The sequence below is a fragment of the Vidua chalybeata genome, chromosome 4 (assembly GCF_026979565.1).
Source record: "Vidua chalybeata isolate OUT-0048 chromosome 4, bVidCha1 merged haplotype, whole genome shotgun sequence".
NCBI classification, from domain to species: domain Eukaryota; kingdom Metazoa; phylum Chordata; class Aves; order Passeriformes; family Viduidae; genus Vidua; species Vidua chalybeata.
Window position 1 is genome coordinate 46,543,052 of NC_071533.1, and position 6,083 is coordinate 46,549,134.

The 6,083-nt window shown below is 42.1% G+C and overlaps 1 long non-coding RNA gene across 1 annotated transcript in view; it reads left to right on the forward strand.

Annotated features, from left to right (window-relative positions):
• Positions 1-638, forward strand: part of LOC128787034 (uncharacterized) — a 32,928-nt gene extending 32,290 nt beyond the window's left edge. The window contains exon 5 of the long non-coding RNA XR_008430542.1: positions 253-638. This is a non-coding gene — a long non-coding RNA (uncharacterized LOC128787034). The remainder of the gene's footprint in view (positions 1-252) is intronic.
• Positions 639-6,083: the final 5,445 nt, after the last annotated feature.

A 6,083-nucleotide genomic window follows, 5' to 3' on the forward strand; every position in this document is an offset into this window, starting at 1 on the left:
AGCTGCCAGGTGGAAGTGACGTGCCAATCTACTTCATCTTATTAACACAACTCTCCTGTTAGTCACAACAGAGAACAGAATTAATCCTTTTTAGGGCTGAGCAGCTGTTCTTAGCATTTTTGACCATCTTCCCACCTAACACTGATGGTTTTGAAGACGTTCACACAAATTTTTGACCTATAGATAGAAACCCACTATGGCTCTAACACACAATGGGCATGATTAACACTTTCCCTTCTTCTCTTGTTCTAGGAGAGCTTCCCACATTGCTGGCCCCACTGCATGGAGTGGAAGGTCTCTCCTGGAAAAAGTGAAGTTTTAAAGACACTACATCTTTCTATGGAAACTGCTGCCTACAGCAGACTGATAGTGTGTTTTAAAAGTAGTCTAAATTTGCTGGCAGAGCCCAGTGGGAAATTAAAGTGTCTTATATTGCACAAGTGTGATTTATGTGGGATGCCATTGTACCTTCATAAAGGTACAAACAGCCTACCATCATGTTAAGCCATTTCTAAGGTCACCTAGTACAGTTTCCCAAGGAGCATCCAGAAAATATGTGCTTCTTAGCAGGAGTAGTCAGTAAGAGAAGTATTCCTTCATCAAAAAAATTCTCTCTAAGAATAAAATATTCTACATTTTTTTTGTTGATTGTCTTATTTCAAAAGGGTTCATCAGCCAGTAATGTATTGGAGGTGTGAGATTATTTGTTTTATTCCCCACAGACCTGTAAATAACACCACACTTTCCTCAAGAGACAATTACTATTCAGACCTTTATATTTTTTTTTTCCCTTTCCACTGTTTGTGTACGTCTGTCTTGCCAGTAATACTTCTGAATAATGAAATCAATAATCTAGAGATAGAAAAAGTATGGCCATTAAAGATACCAAATGCCAGGAGTGACAGCAGATCACAGTACAAGTTCCCTAGAAACCAGCTACCATAGGGTTGTTTCCCTAGAAACCAGCTACCAGAGGAGTCCTCGAGGAAGTAAGAGATGGTGATGATGAAAGATACCTCCTCTGGAAGAGCTGGGGAAAAAAATGGTGTTGTTGCATCCCGGGTTTGGGTTCAGATTAGGGATTCTGATATATGTTAATTAGCTGGTTCTGTGCACCCCTGTGTACCCCCATGTTCCCCCCACGATGGTTCGCTCCGGGTCACTTACCATTGGAGCATCACCATGCCAGTCCTGTAACCACACCTCTGTTCACTCCTGAGAGTTCTGTGTCTGTTACCCCGTCCCTGCAACCCCATTTGCCCCGGAGCCCTGTATCCGCCCCCATCGCGTTCCCGTTGGTCGCCGTGGTCCATGTCACCACCACATTGCCTGTCCCCATTGGGCAGGAGGGCTTCCACCCTCGTCTGCCCTCCCCTATAAAACCTCACGCACCCTCGGTCTCGTCTCCATTTTGTCCACGCGGCGCTAGGGAGCGGTCTCTGTTCTCCATCGCAGCTCCACGCGACAATAAAAGCTCTCCAGCCAACCGCAAGGACAAGGTGCACCTTCCTTCACCTCTTTGTCTCATCCCAGCGCCGGCCACAGAGCGCGGCCAGCCCTTCCCTGGTGCACTGAATGCCACAGCGCCCGGGCTGCAGGGCAGCCCCGGTCCCGCCGAGAAGCAACGCCCTAGCCAGGCTCTCCAGAGCTGCCCGGGACCAGGGAAAGCAACGCAATGCCATGTGGTGCATCAGAGAGAGAAGGCTGGGATTCCTGAGTCAGAAGAATACAACAGAAAATACAGGAGAAAACTCTTATGTCTATATGAATTCAAGTTAGTTTTGTCATGTTTCTTACTGCAGTCCCAAATGTATCTTTCTTTTAGGAGAATCATTCTAATATCTTAGAAAATTTTGCCTCAAAAGGCAAACTGTGGAAGATATGAAGAATCAAAGCTCTAATGGAAATCTGTGAGAACTGATAAATGCCAAAAAACCAAAGGTCTAAAGCACCTAATATCCAATTCTGCAGCATGCAGTCAATCATCAAAGTTTGCCATGAGACAAACTCTAATGTTATTGTAAAGTCCACTACCAATGGCACACCTATCCATGGGCAAAACAGTGTAAGAGGTACTACATAGCTGCTACAGAACTTGAGAGATTTTGTGAGATACATATAAAGCATTTGTGTTGTTTAAAATTCTTCACCCAACCACTTCATGCACAGAAAAATTCTAATAAAACACTATTAAAAATACCACTTATGTCTGGCTTCTGTGTGGTCCATCCCTTCCACATAATCTTAGCTTGCATAAAGCAGCAAGCTTTGGACTTCTGAGAAGGTGGCAATGGTTGAGATGTCTTTGCATTGAAAGACAGGACACCTAATGGTTAGATAATAAAATACTTCCAAGGGTGCGCCTGTAATTAGTAAGTTTTATTTCCTAATGTGTCATCACATTTTTTTGGCTGGTGTTATACATATTGATCTGTCTGGATGTTCGTGTGTGGGGCCTATTTCTGCTTCATCTGAAGCCAGAGGAGAGCTTGTGTATGAGTGTACAGGAGTTTGAGTCCTGAATGGACACAGTGGGGTGCCCATAGCAGAAAACATGAAAACAAGTATTTTAGCCAGGTGGACATAATTTAGGTTATAGCTCAAGCAGCCTTTAAGCAATAGTTCATGTGGTCAGGATAGATTTACATTAGTCAGCTTGGCTGTATCGTTGAAAATGGAACTGTAGCAGCAAGACTGTCAGCAGAGATGAACCACATAATCATTCATGCAGCTTTTTTTGAGTTTGTGACCTTAGCAGTCAAATGAAGTATTGTTATGTTTGGTGTCAGATTCAGTTATGTCAGAATAAACATGTTCTTAGCCAAAGAGAGAATTTGCTGCAATTCAAATTACACTCAACAGCAAAAGGCCTATTTAGTGTACTGATGACAAACTTTTGCCCCAAGGACCATGAGTTCCCTTATCTTTGAACAGAGTAGTGTGAAGTGCAAGTATTTCAATGGCACTGATGTTCATTATTAGAATATAAAACCAATAAAAAATAAAGTAAAAAAATAAAGTAAAAAAATAAAGTAAAAAAAACCCTTCAGAGAGTGTTTCCATTATGATGAATTCAGTTTGTTTTATACAGAACAGAAGATACAAATTACCCTCCTGGTGTTCTTTCACTTACTGAATTTTACATTTTAGGGAGGGATTGCATTGCCTGAACACACAAAGATACAATGCAATAAAAGCAATGTTTATTGTACTTACTCTCTTTTAGCAATGTCATGCCTTCACACAAACAAACACATGCACACAAAGTCATCCAATCCAGGGTGCCTTTGATGTACTGAAAAATTTATTCCCTGGAAGAGGACAATCTTTAACACAATGGTTGTCTTACTAATCCAGTCTTCTCATGTCCTGACAGTCATCATCAATAAAATAAGAGTTATGAGGAATTATTTGACATCTTTGTCAGTTTGGAGCTCCAGATAGAGACCATCAGCTTGGTGTTGAGGCTGGAGATGCACAGAATAGCCAGGACCTGCTAATGCCTGATTTTCCTATGGAGCATATCTGTTGGAGGATGGATTGTGAGAGAATAGAGACAGTACTGAAGGTAATCTCACTGCTTAGGAGTTGCAGCTGTACTAATTACCAAAGAGTAGGAACAGCCTTGCCCTTAATAGGTCACAGCTGTGTCCAATAAGGATGGTCCGATAAGGATGGGTGTTATAAAAGAGTGGGTCAGCTAATTGATAGGGGAATTAGAGGGTTGGAGTCAGTTGGCTGTGCTGCTGGGAGGAGTAAGGGTCGGGTGGTTGTGCTAGGGACGGAAAGGGTCAGTATGTACGGCTAGGGAGAGAAAGGGTCAGGTGGTAGTGATAAGGACAGTAAGAAGTCAGCCAGCTGTATGGAAGAAAGAGAAAAGGAGTCAGTGTTGCAGGGACCTGCCCATAAGACCTCACAGAGAGAAGGTAGTCTTACAGTAAGATAATTAACTAACAGTGACAGTCAGTTCCTATCTACCATCAACTGGTGCTAAGCACAGGTGCCAAAAATTGGTGGCCTGTATGGGGATGAGTTCCAACATATGTGTGATGCACAAAATGTGTTTTATACAGTTGTAATGGAAAGTTTGAAAAGAGTCAGCATCTGTTTATTAGAATGATTATTTTTTACTGTTCACATGTATTAGTGCTCATATGTATGTGAAATGCTTCAGAGAAGCTCCAACTGAGTCATCTGAGGTGAACACACGAGTGTATGGTGAAGCAGAAAGCTTGCAGCAGGGCTGGGGTTATAGCATGTGTGCACATATATATGTGTGTGTGTACTTATGTACATACACTTGTATGTTGCACATGTGTTTGAAAGACTCAGGGACTGAAGCAGTCCATTCCATTGCTCCACTACACTGTTCAAAGCCTGACCTTGCATCTGACTGCAGTGTGAATAATCCCATGGATATTTGTTGTTATCACTGTGAGCTCAAGTCAATGAGTGACATGTAGGCTCTATTTTTGATCTTTTGTAGGTAATTATTATATTTGCATGGTATAACAGAGGCATTGTGAGGTTTGCTTTGCCCATGTTTATGCAATGTTTGAAATTCAAATGTGTATTAACCATTAAAAAGTGAAGTATTATGAATCAGTTCATTTGCTGATGAAATGGAGATTCTCATGACTAATGACAAAATGGAGGAGAAAGAAGATCGTATGTTTCTGAAAATTCAGACATTTCTGAAAAATTGGTATTTAGTAAATGAATGACTCTGTGGTACATTATTTAAATCTAAATCTAGAATAGGATGGTGAGAAACAAAGACAAAAATCACAACTCCCTACATCCCTGTCTTCCCAAGCTCAACATCACTCTTGTCTTCCAACTGCTCTATATTCCCACCCCTCTGAGTGGTGCAGTGGAACAGGGAATGGGAGTTCTGGTCAGTTCATCACCCTTTTTCTCTGCTGCTCTTCCCTCCTCATCATGTTCCCCTGCTCCAGCATGGGTCTGTCCCACGGGTTTCAGTCCTTCAGGAACAGACTGCTCCTGTGTGGACTCCTCTCCATGGACCACAGCATGGATATCTGCTCCTACCACAGTCCTTCCTGCATGAGCTGCTGGGGAGCAACTTGTCTCACCATGGTTCTCACCACAGGCAGTGTGTGGGGGGGCAGAATCTCTGCTTTGGCCAGCTGTGGGTGCATTTTGGAGTCAGATGAAAATGGTTCTGGTCAACGTGGGTGTACTCTTCTCACAAAAGCCACCCCTGCAGCTCCCCAGCTTGCCATGTAAACTCGGGTCTCTTATTCTGAACTGGTCTTAAAAATGTATCTCTGCCTTGGATACCTGCTAGCAGAGTGCAACAATTTTGTATCACAGAATGCTTATTTTAATTTTTAAATAGCCATCTTGACCATATGGGTAAGAACATTACAGGGAAGTAGTGGGAACATTCTGTCATTAAAAAAAAGGCTTTTTCTCTGCCTAGCAATACATCTATTGCCCTAAAAAATATCTTTATTGGACAGTGTGGATATATCATTCCACATCCAAAGCAATGAGGGGTCTCAGTTGTACATGTCCAACAGTGTCACTGCTTCAGACACAAATATGCTCTTTATGACACCTTTAGCTTGGATCCCTGCCTGAGCATTCCTCCTTTTGCTCTGCTCAAAGGCACGCATGCTAATGACCTACATAGGACTGAAGTTCTTGAGAGGCATTATATGCAGCCTGCACTTTCCTTCTGGCTGCTGCTCTTAAAATGTCAGCAGCAACATGGCTACTGGTTTATAGCAGCCTTGCAGTGTGCCTGCAGTTGCCTTTCTTACATCAAAGACTGCAATTACAATGCAGTTAAGCCAAGCTCCTGAAAATACAGTGCAAACATCAGCCTTATTCTGGGTTCTGAAATCTTCCTGTGCGGCTTCTTCTGCAAAAAAAAAAAAAAAAAAAAAAAAAAAAAAAAAAAAAAAAGAGTCACAATCATTGATTCTGTGCAACTAATTTATTTAGCTATAATTAACCTGGTTTCTCAATTGAGAATTATTCATGACACAACAGTGTTGCCATATAATAGGCGCATGCCTGAGGGTAAGAATGTGAGAGCATGCAACTCCTTACAT